The sequence below is a fragment of the Martes martes genome (assembly GCF_963455335.1).
Source record: "Martes martes genome assembly, chromosome: 13".
NCBI classification, from domain to species: Eukaryota; Metazoa; Chordata; class Mammalia; order Carnivora; family Mustelidae; genus Martes; species Martes martes.
In genome coordinates, this window is record NC_137901.1 from 91158994 (window position 1) to 91178451 (window position 19458).

The following is a 19458-nucleotide window of genomic DNA, read 5'->3' on the forward strand; positions in this document are numbered from 1 at the left end:
CACCACCATCATCACCACCATCATCATTATCATCACCATCATCATCATCATCACCATCATCATCATCACCATCACCATCACCATCATCATCACCATCATCACCATCATCATCACCATCATCATCACCATCATCATCTCCACCACCAACATTATCATCATCATTCCCTTGGAATGGCCCCACAATTATCAATGTGCATTTATTCCTCAATACCTAAAACATGGCAATGCAATAATACTTTGTTTGGTAAAACACCGAGAGTACCTTCATATGATGTCAAGGTATGTAGAGTCCTGCTTGAGTGGATAGATTTGATAGATAACTGGCATAAAATGATCAAGGCAGCTGCATTGAGTCAGAAGAAAACTGTGATTTTTTTTTTTTTTTTACTGACCTGAAATTTTCTTCCTTTTCTTAAAGAGATTGGCCTGTTCTTTTCAACTGAAAAAAAAATTATTATTAAATTAAACTACAGGGGATAAATAGATGACCCAAATGAAAGCCATCAGGATTGCCAAGTGAGGCTGGGGAAGCACAGGCTGACTTAACACTGTAATAAAAGCACTTGCCTGGTCTCTGGGTTCTAGCTGGTTCTCTCTGGAAAATCTGATCTGGAAAAGAAAGGAGAAGTTAGTAAGGAGAAAAAAATGGTAGGGGAGGCAGGGTGGTCACACCTGTTTGGTGTCAGCCCTGTTCCCACCCTTCTGTGCTCCGCAACCTACAATCAGGGCTCGGAGTCCAAGCACCGTGTTTCCAGGTTTCCATACCAGACCCTCCCGTTAGGTTCTGTCCGGGAGGCAGACTGCCTGGGAGAAAGAGAAGCACAACGATTCTCCCCCTGCTTCTTTCCTGGCTGCATCCTGAGATCGTACAATAGTGGAATCGTGTCAGTAGCAGCTACAACGTGGTCCAGAGAACATTTCTTGGATGGATGGGACCTTGAGAGGAACTGATGGCCATTGCCCACATGTCCCCTTTAAATGCCGCTGTATTAAATACTGAAACCATGCTCAAGGCGCCAAGGGGCGTACTCAGACCAATGACTGGAGTAAGCCGGGTTTGTACCACCTGCCCCCTCCTATACCAGGTCTGGTCTGTGCAGTAAACAAGAGACATTTCCTGACAGATAGCTCAGAATGAAGAAAAATTGGAGAGTATATGGATAGGAAGAAGCAGGTATTCCTGGTCAAGCCATTTGGACAGGGAAAAAATTGGAGACTGAGGACTTAGTAGGATTTGATTTCTCTGAACCCCATTCCCCCTCATGGACTAAGAGGGAAAAGTAAACAACACACGATGTGTGGCTCCAGTGTGGTCACACACGCACAGAGCCAGGCATACAGCAGGTGCTCAATATGTAAGTCCAGTTATAAATCTGTTTTTTAAAAAAATGGAACCACTCCTAGAATTATTATAGTTACAATGACTAAAAGCTCAAATTTCTTTAGAGGTCATTTGATTGAAAACTCAGCGGATTCACGGGCATCAGGAGCTGCTTGATCCGGGAGCTCCCACCAGGTCACCCGGACAGTCCATCTCTGCACATCTTATAGTCCTCCTGTGCCCTTGTGGGCATTATCCTAAGACTGCATGTGGTAGGAGGAGGGTGGGCAGCAGCTCCAGCCCAAAGCCACAGGGCAAGCCTGGAGGGAGCTGCGCGTGGCGTGCTGATGAGTGTGAGTGTACTTCTTTGTCAACAGTACCAAAAAAACCCCAATGTGAAAACAAAATTTCATTCGATGCCCTTGGTTCTAGATGATTACATGTTTATCCCCAACCGATCGCTACACTTAGGGGAATGTGATGTTCTGATTGAGGGACTTGAGTCGCGTGACCACCTCTGGACCAGGGGTGGGGGTCTCCTCTTCCTGACGCGCGAACTGAGGGTGGGGTGGGGTTGGGGGAAGAGGTGGGTTCTAATCCCTCCCACCTGGAGATGACGAAGTGGATGCTGGGAAACCAGAAACTATTAATTAGTTCTCCACAAACACTCCACCTATGGAATGGACTGTGTGGATATATTTCTGTCTACTTAGCATTCCCCTTTGTCTAAGAACAGGGACCCCTTTTGGAAGGTAAACCCCTTTCTGGAAGCTTCCTGTCCCCTCCCTGCCATTGAGTTTGGCTTCCATGGGGGCTGATGTGTTCGTACGTGAACATGCATGGGCACCTGGGCATAAGTATGCCAACAAGCCATCTCCCACAAACTTTTATACTCAAAGGGAAGAAAATCCAGTGTATTTGTCTTAGCATGACTAAAGTTTTCAGCTGTTAGTCATAGAAACAGTTGGAACCATGTAAAGAAATTGGGAATGCAGAAAGGATGACTAATACAGCTGACACATAGCTCACGAAGCAAAGACAAGGGAAAGCAACTGAAAAATAAATCTGCCCTGTGGGATACAAGTCCTTGATTCCGGGTTCTCGGAGACCCAGCTGGCTCCATTTCAGCACTGGGGGGTGTCTAGTTCCCCCGTCTGCTGGCTGGCTGTCTTTCTGATCAAGACGTCCCATAGGTAGCAATAAGGGATGGGTGGGGGGAGGGGGAGCATCAGCATTTTATAGACTAAATACCTCTCCATCGTTGCTGGCTGACAGTGCGTGTGTGACCGACCGCTGCCTTCCCATCAGTGTTCACAAAACAGCTGGTAGATGCAGGTCACCGCGGGTCCTCGGTGATGGTTCGATCTGAGTCTTGGCCTCGTGCTGATGACAAGGCTCAAACATGCACTCCTTTCATGCAGTCGGTGGGAAAGTCTGGTTAGCCCGTGGTGGAGCAGGCAGAGATACATTCTGTAAGCTTCTCTCTGTAACGGTGTTCTCAATTCAGAAAGGGAAATATTTTTAATATATGTTTTACATTGTATTCATCTTAAATGGTACATTTTAAGTGGTACATTTCTAAGAATCTGACAAATGTGTGCCGTAGAGTGACGATTATGTGGGTGCGGCAGACCCAGTTCCCACTGTGGAGGGTAAGGTAGGGATCGGGGTGGGGGAGCCATACTTGGAGAGAGCCCCCCTACCCCCCCCACCCCTGCCTGCTGAGCTGTGCTTCAGGGCTGGGCCATCCAGAGAGAGGAGGGAGGGTCGCAGCCTGCATCATTCAGACCCAGTGACGCCTTCAGGGCTGCTCAGCTCCCTACATTCAAATGCACGGAGAGAAACAAGAACGCAGCAGTGAAAATCCCGGGCTGACTGTGCGGGACCAGGGGACTGTTTGTAGAGACAATCAGGAACTGGAAACCAAGACATTAGCAACACTGGGGCATCACGTCTACAACCACCCTGGGACCGAAACTGCTCCCGGCCATATAAGAATCCCAGAGAATTCGCAGTCAGCCACCTAATCTGTACCAGGGGGTCGTCACATGTGACCAGATCTCCCTGGTACACACACCCGCACCTCGCCGGGCTCAGAAACCCAGAGCACCTGCTCACACTGTTTTCAAAGCGTTTCTGAGCACCTTCTGCATCCTATGCAATTTGCTAAACCCTCTCGAGGGACCATTACCTCCACCTTGGCAGCAAACTTGAGAATTTGGTGCAGTTGCTACGTGCATCCCTCCTATTTGCCTGGGTGACCCCCTTTATCCCATCGTCTGTGTCCTTATGAAGAGTGCCCCCCTTTGCCTGTCAGAAGAGTTCCAGTTGGGATGATAAGGTTTATGTTGTTCTAATCATCCCATCTCATCCCAAGCATATGAGAACAGAGCACCCCGGATTCCCTGCAGGAAGCAATGCCCAAGCTCACGGCACGCGTGGGCCAAGAAGGCCCCCAGCATCAAGTACGGGACGCAGGTTTGCCCCTCGGTGTGTCCATCCTCCTGGCCATGGGGGCAGCCTCAGAAGAGCGTGGCCCTGGTCTGAAGCCGACAGAGACTTCTGACAGCTCTGCACAGCCCAGCCTCACGTCCAGCCCAGGACATTTCCAGGTAGGTGTGCCCATTATCGCCTCCCACCTCCACCAGTCTGATCGGGCTTCTGCCTTTGAAACTGCAGGAGCCATGAATGATAAGACGCAAGGTACAGAGAGAGCCAAGGGTGCACCCCAGGGGGGCAGTGAGCTGGCTCTACCAGCAGGGCACACAGCACCCAGGTGAGGTCCTGGCACACTCCGAAGTCCTGCGGGTCCCTTCTGGTGTCCTCTCTGGTGTCTGTTCAGCCCCCCCCCCAAACCATGCAGCTGTGGACGGGGGTGTTTGTTTCCAGGGTGGGAGGGAGCCGGTGACGCCCTCTGGCAGAGGGTCTGAAGAGCTCCTCCGCCTTCCCAGCTCCCACACACCGGGCTGCAGAGAACTTGGCAGCAAGCATTTGATTTCCGAAGACAGCCCAATCAGATGCCTTTCTTGAGGTAATAATGCTTCATTTTCTCCCTTTTTGTGGGATGGCGATCATCTCCTACACTCTCCTTCCCGGCTAAGCACATCATCAAAATTTAACTTCCTGCATCTGTGTAAGATAAATAGGGCTTTGCAGAAATGGGCTGCAGACCAGCATCCACCCTCCTCTCCCCAAAGCCCAGGACACCACCCCATGGCTGTTTCTTCTGGCAGAGGAGGAGAGAGGCTGTGGGTCCCCGGGGCCTGGGACCCGCATGGTGGGTCTGGCCTGCTCTGGGTCACAGGAATGGGAGGAAGAGGAAGGGTGGTGGGAGCACAAAGGACGGGGTGGGGAGAGACATCTTGAACATCCTTAAAAAGAAGTGAGATGTCTCTGTAAAGTTCTTACACTTGTTCTGCAAGCTCCCACGGGCACGGAGAGCGCCCCTGGAGCCACAGTTTCCTAAATAGACAACACATCTGTTTTGGTCTTACCGCTTATTCTGTAAGACAATTCACTTGGCAGGATTTAAACTACGTCCACAAAGCATTGATCCAAGATATGGAAGCCGCTTCTCCCAAAGTAGTCTGAATTGGCCACTCTCTCATTACTGGAGGAATACCAGCGAAGTTTTCCAGCAACACAGAAGCACAGAAAGAAAACGCTGGGAGCTCCCCACCCTTCAGATGCCGCGGCCCGCCACCCACACTCACTTTAGGGAACGGCTGGGTTTTGAAGGGCTGTTCTGTCTGGAAGCCCGGCTCCCGGGGCAGGAAACACAAGTGATGAAAGCCCCCATCCCAATGCAGAGCTTCTGTGGTTGAGGGGAAAGAGGAAATGAGTAATGGAGAGAGAGACGAAAGCCCTGTGGGGTGCGGAAGCATAACTGGCCGGTACTCCCCCCACCCCATCTCCTTCCAGCCCAGCCCAGCCAGCAACAGCCCTGCCCTGCCCAGCCCGCTGTGGGGTCAGGTTCTTTCCCGGAAACAGGCAGTGGTGTCCAGGGACCCTTACTTCTCCACCTTCTCTCCAGGGCCTGTCGTGCGGCTTCTGCTGATGCCAGCTGCACAGCTCCTCCAGGAGGAACCCTAGAAACGCAGGACTCACTTGTTACAGCCGCTGCTTTGTCCACGACCCGTCCAGCTGCGCCTCTCACTCCCGCCATATGTGAACAGCCTCTGCGCGAGCGACATTCCCATCCGTCTCTAACCACCCCTGCACCATGCCAACTTCTGCAAAAATCTCATACGTGGAGGCTTAAAGTGTATGTTGTGTTTGGAAACCACAAGGGCATTCTGCCACCGGGATGCAAAGTGGCAAAGTGTCCTCGAGCCTCAGGGCTCCTCGTGGGGGGATGACAACACGCCTGCGTCTGTCAGGGTTCTCCAGAGAAGCAGAGCGTATCTCCAGATACGAATGTAACACGTGCATGTGTCTCTATGGCATATACAGGGGACATATCCGTAATACAGAATTTATGGACACATCGGGTATAACGTGCACGTTAGGTATCAGATACAAAGAAGTACACATACACAGAGGGAGAGAAAGGAGTCGGTGCCATGATTACTGGGCCGACGGGTCTGAGATCTGGAGGGCAGGCCAGCAGGCAGGAACCTCGCGGTGGGGGGGATCCCTTTTCTGGGAAACCTCAGTGTTTGCTCTCAAGGCCTTCAGCGGACCGGGGGAAGCCCACCCACAGGAGGGAGGGTGGCCTCCTTCACCTAGAGCTAAGTATTCATCACATCTGCAAAATACCCTCATGTCCAGACTAGCGTTTGACCAAACGGCTTGGCAGCAAATTCCAGCGAGGCGGACGGACACCTCCAAGTCACCATCGCTGTGCGCCGCCCCCCCCCCCCCCCCCCGCGCGGTGGCCACTTAGGAGGGGCCTGGCGCGAACCACGGAAGATTCAGGAGCAGAGCAAACCGACAGCTTCTGCCCGCGGGCGGGGCTGGGGTGTGACTCCAGCCTCAGAAGCCCCCACCGGACACCTCCGCCTGGGATCAGGGGCTGGGTGGGTTTTGGGCCTTAAAGAAAAAGAATCACCGGAGGGTTCTCAATTGACAAAGTGTCCTCGTGTCTGGTTTTTCGGGGCCTGAAATAAAGGGTTCTGGGCCGGGGCTTGGGAGCAGCAGGGTCGCAGGGGGAGGAGGAGCGCCGGGGGAGGGCAGGGTCTGCAAGAGCTGGGGCCTGCCGGGGAGGGAGGCGCGCGCCGCGGCGGGTGGGGCCCCTGCGCAGGGCTGCGGCTCCGAGCGCCCGGCGGCGGCACGATGCTGCCACCTAGTGTCCCCCCCCCCCCCCGCGTACTGTCGCTGGACGCTCTCCCGGGGTCCCGCCTCCGTGCGGACCTTCCGCGGGGCTCGCGCTCCTCCTGGGGAGACACATCGCAGACTAGCCCTGCGAGCTCTCAGCAACGGGCCGCGCGGCGCGGGGTGCTGGCGGTCCGTGCTCTGCGCCCGGCTGTCCGGAGCTTCACTGAGCGCGGAGCTCCCCCGTTCCCGGCGCTCAGGAAGGGCATCGCCCGCCGCGCACCCGCCTGCCCGCAGGGCGCCTACGAGGAGCTCGGACGACAAGAGGAAAGCTCAGGGACGCTGCGCGACACGTCCCAGCGCACACGCACGCGCCACCGTGCACGCACGGTCTGGTCCAGCCCCCGCCCCTGGGCCGGCTCTCCGGTCTGCAGCAGCCCCGACCCACACAAGCGGGACAGGGCACACGTGCAGCTCCACGTCTCCCAGCCGCCTCCTCCGAGATCAAGGGACGCAGGTGCAGGGAGTCTTCGGGGTTGCGGTTTGTTTTCGCACCCTCCGTCGCCACGTGCGTCTCGTCCCCCCGCAGGGTCAGCACCTGCTGGGAGCAGCGAGGTCACTGCGTGTGGGGGCGGGTCAGCAGGAGGAACCGGGAGGGGGTTTGCGCCCTGTTGCAGAACGACATTATAACCCCCCCAACCCCCTGCCTTGCACATCTCGGTTCCCTTCTGCACACGGCCCCTCTCCACCTGTTTGTTCTTTTCACGTTACCTGTGGGCACAAATGGGATGTGGACTTCCACATCCACATCTCTCCGTGCCCTCCAGCTGGGACTTTCACTGGGATTCCACTGAATCCATAGACTGACTTGAGAAGGTGACCTGCCCCTTCCATCACCTGTAAACCATGGGGTCCTGACCAAGAATATAAGGACATTCTCCTACCTTCAAGGCAGCGTGTCCGCCAGCTCTCCGATGAGCCCCATGCCCCACCTACAGCTGGGGCTGGATAACCCTTTGTGGGGCTAGTTTATTTGGTGGCCTGGGGGCCGGAGCCTGTGCTCATCCTACAAGGAGGCCCGGCCGCTCTGCGCCTCCTCCAGACTTTTGATAACTTATTCCGAGTGGCTCGGCCTCTAGGTGTCATTGTGCCGCCAGAGACCTGGAAATACAGCCCGCATTAAATAAGCCATCGGAGAGAAAAATGAATAGGGAGTAATTTAGGGAGATTAAATGGGCAGGACTGGGGACACTTATCATCGTTCCTGCAATGCTTCATCTCTGGGACCGGGGGGAATGTCTGAGTTCAGAAATGTCAGGGCGATTCATCAGCCCCCGACGTTGACGTGAAGGGAAATCAGGTCGTTAGCTTGTAAAATATAGGATTTTGTTTTCCCTATATCTGTCAATCTGTTTTATGGTTGGTTCAGCCCTGCAATAAAATGGGAAAGAATTAGAGTAACTGCTAGCTTCACCGCTCCTTGAACACACTTTCCGAAATAATGGAGCCGGGGGCACGGACATTCAGTCCCAGGCAAGAACTTTTTATGGATCTTGCACACTCCCTGGGTTCCCGGTCCACGAGCCCGGCCAAGCGATGCTTGGTCTGCCTCACAGCACGTCTGCGATGAAAATTAACACGCAGCCGACGAAGTCATACCTTCAGGCGACCCCACAGAAAGGAGGCGTGTTACGACACAAGTTGTCGGCCTCAGTGGGGAGCACCGGCTGGTGGTTCACAAAGTCCTTCTCCGTTGGGTGAGGAGTCCAAAGGCACAGACTTCCAGATATACAGTAAAGAAGTGATGGGGATATAAGGTCCAGCAGCGTGACGATAGCTAGTAATACGGTAATGTGGATTTGCAAGTTGCTAAGAGAGTAAACCTTCAGTCTTCATCACAAGAAGACTTTGTGTAGCTATATACGGTACTGGATAGTGACCAGGCTTAGTGTGGGGATTATTTTGTAAGAAATACAAATACAGAATCATGCTGTCACACACCTGAAATTAATATAATATAATATGTCAATTATATCTCAGAAAAGGGGTTATTTTTGGTGGAAAAGCTCTTGATACCTGCCTCTCAATTTTTCCAAAAATCAAGAATTGTAATACAATCTAACAGTAAACAAATGTGATATTTAATAATTAGATGCAAAAGTTTCAGATACATTTTATTACACAGCTTCTCCATAAGAGGCATGTTTCCTGGCAGGTATCTTAAAAAAATGATACCATTTCTTAGATTTAGTTCAGCAATAACAATGATGATTCTTCCTTATCTGATTGTGACTATATCATCAGCTGAAAATGGCCATTTATATGTATGATATAATGATAAGTAAAATTTCAATTTGCATACAGGGGAAAAAAAAAAAAGCATTGCTTCTCCTTCTCTTCTCTTAACATCCCTGTTCCCGTAACCTGTGGGCCTGAAGGTCAGAAACCGACTTTTGGATTTCGCTGTGATCTCTTCCAGGGGCAAGGACAGCACACTGCCCAGCTGGTGAGGGAGCACCAAGTGACTCCATCTCCACACTTAGAAGGCACCTCTCAGTCACCTCGCATGCCAAGGAGTGGGGGGCAAGCCGCTGCACCCCAACTCACAAACCCACCAGGGACCAAGCCAGAACCCCTGTCCGCAGTCCGTGACCCGGTCCCGTCTCCCTCTCCTCCGTGACTCCTCTTGGAACAGACCAGGGCTTTTGCACCTCAGGGCCTTGGGACCTGCTGTCCTGATTGTCTGGAATGTTCTTCCCCCCAGTTCTTTGCAAGAGTACTCCCAACTGTTCCCATGGTCTTCTCAGCAGACCTGCCTCTCCAGAGATGCTTTTCCTGACCACCCACTTGGAAACAGCCTGTGCCTCCCCACACAGTCACCGAGCAGGCTCTGTCATTCTTTGAAGGCCTACCACTACCTGAAATGAAACACAGATGCGTCTTCTGGATACGGTCCATCTTCCTGCCAAGAGTAGGAGCCCCAAGGGGTAGAGACCTCGTCCGTTTGGGTGGCTTCTCTGTCTCTGGTGTCAGGGATGCACCTCGCATGTGGTCAGCTATCCATCAATATTTGTGGGTGAATGAATGAGTGAGTGAATGATGAAGAAATGGTACAGGGCTGTTCTGAGGTCACTCCGAGCTTCCTGGGAAGTTGGGAAGACGTTCTTTGTTCCATTTCCGAGACTTGCCGTGATCTACAGCTGTCCTGACCCATTGATCTTAATGAGGACAGAGCGTGGATTGTAAGGCACTTTACAAAACCTGCCTGGGTCACACAAATTCATGAATAAATAAAGAAATGATGGAGTCTGTGCGAAGATGTTTGCAGATTCTAAATTTCCTGATGTAGGATCCCTTGGAAGGAGAAGTAGGAACCGTCTCTTCATCAAAGAGGGGAATATTAGACGTTGACCTTAGCCCTCCAGATTCTGTGCAGTGGGTCGGGAACGATGGCACACAGGCCAGCCGCGTGTTTCTGTAAATAAAGTTTTATTGGAACACGAGCCCGGCTGCTGAGGGAGCAGGTAGTCCACGGTTACTTCTGTGATGTGACGGCAGAGTTGGGTCATTGCAACAGAGACTGTAAGTCCCAGAAAGCCTGAAATATGTACTATCTTGCTTTGTATGGAAAAAGTTTGCCGAGCTCCAATCGGTGCCTGTTTCAGTCAGGACTCAGGTGCTGGGAGCAGAAACCACCCCAGCTACTCAGGCAGAAAGGATTTAATATAAGCACTGCAGGCACAGCCCAGACTTCCAGAAGTGTCTCCCTGGACAGCCCACAGACCTGGCACCCGAGGGGGGTCCCTCCCTCCGTCCTGTTGGCTGGAGCGGGGAGCCACAGCAGACCATAGTCAAGGGTCAGGAAGCCAGTCCTTCTGCCCATGACCGCCTGGGGACACCCAGGACGTCAGCGAGAGTGCACTGGCCATGGACGGGAAAAAGCATCCCGTCCTCCTCCCAACCATGTAGAAACAATGGAAGCCTTAGGATAAACTTTTCTCTCAAATGCAGCACTGAGTGCTCACCCAGACCCCTGCCCAGGGAGCCCTGTGGTGTGGTTGCAACGGGTGCTGTCTGTCCATCCGAAATACTCATCGTGATGTCTGACGTCCAAATGAAAACCAACACAGGGACCTGCTACGAGGCATTTCCGGCCCCCGGTCTCCCCAGAAGGAAGTTTCCAACCCCTGCTCTGTGCCAACGTTGCCGTAGAAGGCTCAGAGCCCAGAAGGAAAACGAGCAGGTCCCATGTCTACCAAAAGTGGAGTCAGCCACATAAAATATTCCAGCAAACATCCCAGCTTCTACATCTATCCTAACAAAACTGACAAGCGATAGAGGACACAACCCATCAGAGCCGGAGAGTAGAGACACCCTAACGATTTCTATTTCAATTTACGACTAACATAACGCCCGGCTCGCAAGCAACAGAGTGAGGGCCATTCTAGCAAGTGTGATGGTAGATCCAATGTTCTAGCCTTTGAAAGGACAAGGTGATAGGATTCTATTTAAGTCCTCCGCCAATCTGGAAAATGGGGGACTTTTTTCCCCTCAGTGTCCCTGAGTCCCAAGCATCTTATTCTAGATGAAGGGTCAGGCACCTAGTCAGAGAACAGGTGTCGCTGCTCCCATGGGAGCCCTCGGGATGTAAAGTCTGAGAGCAAAGCGGAGTTTCTTATTAGGAACGTGAAGATAGATTATCCCATACCTCACAGATCTTTGGTTTGGCCTCCGTCAAAATTAAGATTAAAATTAGTGGCCACACGTTTTACATTTTTCACCGCTTGAGAGTATAAAAAGCTGTTCACAGGAGCACTTTGAAAATATAAAGCCCCTTGTTTTAAAATAGAGAAGGAAGTTTAGTAAATAGTTGCATACCAGCTAACCTAAAATTTAACTTGAGATGTTGTCATCAAAAGTTGACTTACTTAAGGGACAGAGGATTTTTTCTCTCTACGAACGTGTTTGTTTTAACTGTCCCACGAAGCACTGACAAGTGTCCTTCAGACTCAGTGCCATGATTTTGCGTGAGGCAAAAGGAAAAATATATGTCCTATGTGCATGACTTTATGTGTCTGTTAATGGCTGTTTTTCCCCAGACTATTACAGTAGTTTTAAAATGCTGAAAAACTGAGAGCAGGTACCTCAAAACTTACAGCATTATTCAAGATTGCTCAAGATTCTGCTTCCATATTTTCTTTCTACCTCAGTCTCCAACATAGCTCACCACGACGTTGGTCCTGATGAACATTTGGTGTTTTGTTCATTGTAGTTTTTCTTTTTTTTGCATTTATTTAAAATTTTGTCCCCAAGGCAAGTGCTTCCCGCTCTTCACCATAGACCGCGAACGGGGGAAGTCTGCTCTAGGAGACAATGCCCAGGAGTGTTGCAGAAAACTATTTGATCGTTTAACCTGAGAAGCTTGACACATTGGTCCTAAGAGACTGATTTTGCTTGCCAGCCTGTGATCATTAGCCTGAGAGTTATGACCTCATTGATCTAACACTATGAAAATCCACCGACATCAAAACCGCGCTGATATGGTTATAATTAGGAACATAGCTAAGGCATTCTTCCTTGAAAATAGAGAGCTGCTTCTCGAGGAGAATTAACAGGAGACTCTAGCAGAATGCTTGGAAACACAACAAACCGTGGAGATTTTCCAACGTCGCTAATAAACAACACTAATAAAACAAACAAAATGGGGCACGCAGAAGATCAAAGATGGACCCTGGATTGTTTTATTCACGTCTTCGACTTCATCTTTCCAGAATCTGGCCCTGGCAGCGTTCACTGAAGCCAGCATGTTTCCTTTTAGCTCTGTGGTTGTGTCATCATTCCTCGGTGAGTAGACTGACTAGTAAATTACAGCATGCGGCATTTCCTACGAAGGCAGATGCCGCGGAGTATGTCCATTTACAGAAATGTTTGCCTGTTGATTCACTTCCAAGTGACCCTCCGTTATGTACATAAAGACAACTTCATTTTTTCCCCCTAAAAATGTTTCCTGTAACCTGGCATCCATCAGAAGTGGCCAGGTTTCTGAGCACATACACCAGATGCCCTCATGCTGCCCAGTAGCGTCTTGGATTGGTGCAGTGGCGGTGCTGGGCTCACGGCGAGCGTGCCTAACGCAGACATGCACTCTGTCCGCCTCGAACGGCTCTCCCTTCACCTCCCTCCGTCGCAGTTGACTTTCTGAATCTGCAGAGGTCAAAGCTTTCTGTTATTTTTATTACATTTTTATCTTGCTAGCTCTGACCTCATGCTTCCGGCCTCCAGGAGCTGCTCTATTGTAAGTATATTACCCAAATATCTGATTTTTCTGGGTCATCCCTAAATCTGATCAGCATGCCCAAGTCTTTGATAAAATGGTTGAACAGAATATGATTAAGACTGGATCTTGGTGTCCCTGCAGCAAAGACTGCCCTGCAGGTGAGTCTTAATCTAGTAATAGAGTAGATAAGAATCTTCCTCTAGCTCTCCTGACTCAAAACGTTGAGTCGCTTGTCCTAAATGCATTCTCTCAGTTGCTAAAATTCGGATATCTAGAGCCAAGGCATTCTCTGATCAAGAGATTCATCTCAGAAAGGAAGTAAAATTGGCTTCAGTGTTGGTCTTGCTCTCAGTAAGCATAAAATATCTTCTCATTTTCCTTTTGAGGGCTTGCAAACTAGGTAATTAGTAAAGGGTATGTCAGTTACAAGGGATAGAAACCATATAAAACAGGCTTAAGAGAAAAGGAAGTTATAGCATCACATAATTGAAAAGTCCAAGTGTAGTGCTAGCTAGCTTCAGGCATGGCTGGCTCAAGGAGTTCAGAACTAGTCACCAGGCTTTCCTTTCTGCTTTCACATGTATGTTGGCTTTCTTTCTAGGCAGTATCACCCTATCTGGAAGAAAGATGGCACCTAGCATCTCTAGTCTTCATTGTTTTAGCCGTAATTCCAGTGAGAAAAGATATATATATAGTTTTTAAAAAAGGTAAGTTATAGACAGCCCTTGGCCTGACCACTGAGCTTCCACTAATAATCTACTCTGGGATCAGTCGCCTTTGTACCCATTGCAACACTGTGATTGGCCAGGCCTGGGTCCCAAGCCAGAGCCACAGCTTCAGAGAAGAGGGGGTCAACCTCTTAAATGGAATGAGAAGGGGTTTCCCAAAGAAAATCAGGGTTGCTGCTCACAGAGAGACTAGATTCTGGCAAATGCTCCCTCCCTCATCCATTCAGATGCTAAGGCTGAGGGCACGGGGTCAGGTTTAGGGTGTCCAAGCTTCACGCGATCTCAGGCAGCACCAGCTCATGGACTATCCTGTGGGATCCGTACTATCCTTGGCCACCGATCGCTCACACATCCTCCCGCTGCCTTGTGGCCCAACATCCCGCACAGTCTTGAATTTCTGCTGTCACGTCCCTTCTATATTTTCCACTTGGAAGGTGACCTGCCACCATGCTTGTGTATTGTTTGCACACGTCTATATGTTACAGTTCGTGTTCCCATAACGCTCCTTTAGGAAGGAGTTCCCTTAGAAACATATAGAAAATGTTTAGCAACAGGACGCTTTAAAAATAACTTTTCTTTCCTACTTTGATCCCTTTCAATTGCATTGTAAAGGAAAATCTGGGAAGACCTCTTACCTCTCAGTCCCTCTGGGGAAATAATGGCAAACCACAGCTACCACACCTCCCTCCCACGGGAATCACTCACCTGTGGTACCTCCGTCGGGTCCCACCCAGTGCTGGGGGCCTTGAACATCTCAACCAGAGCAGAGCCACAAGCCTGTCCATGTGTTTCAGAATTCCCAGGGAATTCTTTTCTAGGTTGAAAGACAAGAAATGTCAGGGGCTGCTTAGGAAGTGTGGGATGCTGATGTGTGGGGAGGGGGCTCTGACTTCGGGGGTCACAAGGGACATGAGAGAAGTAGATGGAATTCCTGGGCTGGAGGCTCGGGGCTGTCTGTCTGTGGGGTCCCAGCTCGGTTGGGGCAGCGTGACCAAGAGGATCATGCCCATGGGGCTCCGCTAGCCTCCCGCCATGCCTGGGCAGCACCAGACCCGTGAAGACCCGGGCTGAGCAGAACTCCGGCGTCCCATTCTGCTGGCGGAGCGGGTACAAGTGGGCACAGACTCCGTGTTGCTGTGAATCCCAGGTATGTTGTGGCAGAGATGAACATCTCAAATTTGGAGCCTGCTGGCAGCAACCAGCTCACACACAACTCTTTCTTGCCTTGCGCTTTTTTTTAAAATGCCATTTTTTAAAACAGGGAGAGTTCCTATGAAAATAAGGATTTATGGATTCTCTTTAAAAAGCAGCATTTCTGGGGTACCTGGGTGCCTCAGTGGTTTAAGCCTCTGCCTTTGGCTCAGGTCATGATCTTGGGGTCCTGGGATTGAGCCCCGCATCGGGCTCTCTGCTCAGCGGGGAGCCTGCTTCCCTTCCTTTCTCTCTGCCTGCTGCTCTGCCTGCTTGTGATCTCTGTCTGTCAAATAAATAAATAAAATCTTTAAAAAAATAAATAAAAATCAGCATTTCTGCCGACGCAGGGCTCCCACTGTGACATCCAGCACAATAGCCGAGAGCAACGGGGGGACCAGAGGTCAGGGGACAGCAGCTGATGGCACTGGGAGGTCTGCACCGTTGGGGGAGCACCCGCTCCCGGAGACCAACTGCCCTTCTCACCATGTACGCGTGTGTTTTTACTGTTCTGAGTTTGTGATCTCACTTTTGCTTTTCTTGTAGAAGAGATGCATTTGCCTTGGCTCTTTAGTTCTCAAAATGGTTAACAAAAGATAAACCCTTTTACCAAAACAAATGGAATAAACATGTAAACCTATTTCTTGGCAGAACCAAGCAACAATCCTAAATGTTAACATGCAAAACATGTCCGTGCACCAAGAATTTATCTTGAGAAGATCTTGGGAGGACATCCCTTGCCCATGGTCACGTTCTGGCCCCTGTGGGGACTGAAGCTTCTTCTCTGACCTTATGTTTACCTCTCCTGATCCCCGGTCCTTGACCCTGCCTAAACTGATCCCTATTTATAGAATTTTCTGGTGTTCTCTGAATTAGCCTCTCTGGACAACTAAAAAGATAGTCTCAGTCCATCGCTTGGAGGGTGTGAGGCCAAGTGTTGCTAATATCCAGAGAAACTCCTTGCCTGTGAGAGCGGCAGAGTCCTTGGGACTTCTCTCTGAGACCCGTGTGCAGATCAGATGGGCCATGCAGCCCTGAGGTTGGGGCCCATCCCATGGAAAGCTGCCGACCCATGAGTAGAACTGTCCTTCCACCCCGTAGACTCAGGACCGCCTGGCTTCAAGGTGAGGACAAGCATTTTCTGAAGGGCGGCTGTCAGAGGAGGAGAAAGCAGCCACGGTGTGCTCGAGCATCGTCTCGGCATCTTAGAGCTTCTCGGGGAGCAGGGGGAGGGCACGTGCTATGAGCGGGGAGCACAGGGGTCCCCTCCCTTGCCTGCCATGCGGGCCGGTTAGTGACTCCTTCCGTCCACTCTCCCGTGGCCAGCACCTGTGCCCGTGTCTCAGTGCAGCTTGGCTCCAAGGGCAATTGCTAAGGCAGGAGGGCCACTGGGGTGCAGGACCCCCTATGCCACCCCCTCCCGGACCCCAGTCGACCCCCAATACCTTGAAGACTCAGAAGCAAGAAAGATAAGGCACGTGGATGCGAAGCACAGAGACTCGGTGCTGCTTGTTACACAGCAAAAACGGACTGATACACTTCTGGTGGCCCTTATGGCCAAATCATAACACTGCACAGCCTGAATGACATGGCTGCTGCCCGACTGTCCACCTCCCTGGCTGTCCTGGGTCCTGTTTTGTTTTCTGCCTGTTACTTCAGTCCCCTGAACTCACCCTGCCCCAGGATCTGAGCACCGGCTGTTCTCTCTTCCTGGGAACGCATTTCTCCAGGGATCCCTGTGGCCGGTTTCTTCTGATCATCTGGGTCTCGTCTCAAATGTCTTCTCTTCCATGGCGACTCTGCTGACCGTGCAGCCCTAAGCCCTCTCCCACCCCTGTGTCGAGTCCTACAGGCACCCTTCATGCCTGTTCCTGTGTTCATGGGCTTCCTCTTTACCATCTGCCTCCCATCCAGATGACACACATCACGAGAGCAGAACACTTATCTGTCCTACTGTGGCCACGGTCTCCCACATCTGGCCCACAGCAGATGTTCAACAACATTTGCTGATGTGCACCTAAGCGAATTTCCATCTCAAACATATAAGGAGAGCCAATGGCTGCTTATCGCACCCAAATATACACCCACAAATCAATCAAGAGCCTGCGACACATGGTTTTTTAAAGTCCACGGAGAGATGATGCAAACAAGGAGAACACTGGCAAGGAGTGCCACGGAGTCCGCCCGGGGCGCTGGCCCCAGGAGGCGGGCTGGTGTGGAGCCCCTGAGTCCCAGACAGGAGCCTGGGCTCCTGGCCACTGAGGGTCTCTGGTCTGTCTTCATGTAAACTGGTGAGTGACCTCCAGCGAGCTTCTCAGGTCTTGCCAGTCCTGTAGGAAGCATTGATGGTTTGGACAGACAAGAGAAAAACCCTTCTAGGTGGGAACCAAAGAGATAAGGCAGCCTTGAGATTGGGCATGTCCCCGCACCTGCCCCATCAGAGGGAGGCATGAGAAAGTGTCCTGGTTTGAGAAGTAATGATCCAGATAATGACACGCTTGCCGGACATGCTCCTTTCATCTGGGCACCTTGGAGCACTTAGAAATATTAATGATTTAATGAGAGTCACTGGGACGTGAAGGCGTTCCAAAGCAGCCCGTATCTTGGATTCCCTGTCTGGGAATTGGGCTTAACACAGCCCATTATGATGACAGTCTTGCCGGAAGGGTATCATTAGACAGTTTCACGATTTGGGGGAGGGAGACACAGATGAGGTTAGAAACACCACCACCTGCTCTCTGCCCCGAGGGATGTCTGCAGGCCAGCGGGGTCACGGGCGTCCCCAGAGGGGACTCAGGTGTCTGGGGCAAACGGAAGAGAACGGGGACATGGACAGCACAGGCTGGAGTTCTCCGGGGTGCCCAGAGCACTGAGGCAGCCCACTCCCCTGGCAGGAGCGCCCAAGCTACAAGCGGGCAAGCGACTTGCACAGACATTTCTCTTGGAAGACGGACAAGTGCCCAGCAGGTGTATGAGAAGACGCTCCGCACCATGAAGCCATTAGGGAAATGATTGAGCCTCCCTGTGAGACAGCTCTCCACACCCGTCAGTGACAGGGGAACAGCCCGTGTTGGGGGGACGATGTGGGGACCTGGAACCCGACTGCATTCCCAGCGGGCCTGGGACACGGTGCAGACACAGGCAGAACAGCTCGGTGCTTCCTTGAGAAGCTGAACCCAGCATCATCATGCAACCCAGTAATTCCAGTCCTGGCTGTGACCCCCCCCCACACCCCCCCCGCCGGAAGCACGCACTCAGACAAACAGCGTAGACACGCGTTCATAGCGACACCGCTCACGGCAGCCATGGGCGTGGGGTCAGACGAGGGGTGGATGATGACAGCCACAGTCAGCCCTATGGTGCACGCTGTTCAGCCATGAGGAGAAACGAGGGGCCGATGATGGGCCATGTGCTGGGAGGACCTTAAAAGCACGGAGCTCAGTGAAAGGAGCCAGACATGGTGGCCCCCGTGTGCGGTCTCATCTCTTTGAGCTCTGCAGAGGGATCCACATAGAGACAGTTCAGGCTGCTGGCTGCTGGGAGGGAATGGGGAAGGGCAGCTCGGGGGTCTGGGGGCTCCTTTGTGGGTGATGATAGCACTCTGGAGCAAGAGGGAAGGGATGCTGAGATCATTGTGAATGTATGAAATGCCCCTGGAGTGTGAGGGTGGGGCTAGTGCACAGAGAGATGGCGCAGCAGGCATAAAGGTCCTGGGGTCGAAAGGAGCTTGGTAAACTCAAGGAACCGAAGGGAAGAAAGACAATGGGACACAGGACTGCCAGGCTGCAGGGGGCAAGGAGGGAGCTGGGGAGGTGGGACTGCCGGGTCTCTGACCCAGGTAAGCCAACAGTGGGATGGCAGAACTCTAACTGGGGGCAGAGAGGGGATCAGCTCCCTTCAGAGAATGTTTCTCAGCTGCCTTCCCACCTCAGAGCCGAGTCTGTTTGGGCAGGAGGGTGTCTGACCGTCCTTCCAGGGTGCCCATGTCTCTTAACCACATCCATACCTCCAGAGTTTGAGCAGAGGGGAGCCCCCCCGCCACCAAATAGTCCCCAGTGTTGGCTCATTAACCCCATGGGAGGAGTGGGCAGGGTCTCCCTGGAAGGAGTGCAGGAGCAGAGAGGGTGGAAGGAGCCCAGGGAGTGGACACGTTAGCGGAGCCAAGCGGATGTCTGGCGACCAACGGGGGAGTGCCAGCAAGGCGTGGGTCCCCGATCTCCATCCGGCGAGACCCCAGGAGCCTGGGGAGCATGAGGCTGCCCTCTCTGCCCAGACCATGTGTCCCACCAAGTCCTGCAGACCAGGGAGCAACCCTGGCCCCTCTTCCCTGGTCTACACTCCTCTCACCCACCAACATGCATGTAAACACTGGTCACGGTTGATGTGGCAAACGCCGTTCTCACCAGTCGCCGCCAGAGACTGGCTAAGATTCGTGAGCTCAGAGAAAATGAATGGCATTGTATGACCATGTACTTTCTGCAGTGGAATTGATGATGTGTAGGTGTTACACACCCTAGTATCGGCAGAGTTCATCACATCCAGGCTCTGCATGCACACATGTGCATGCATATGATCGTGTGCAAGGATGTAACAGAGCTACACCCAACCCCAGAGAGCCCGTCGCTCAACATTTGCCCACATATCTCCTGACCAGACCCCCTACCCTCCTAGAGTTTCCATTCTGGGGT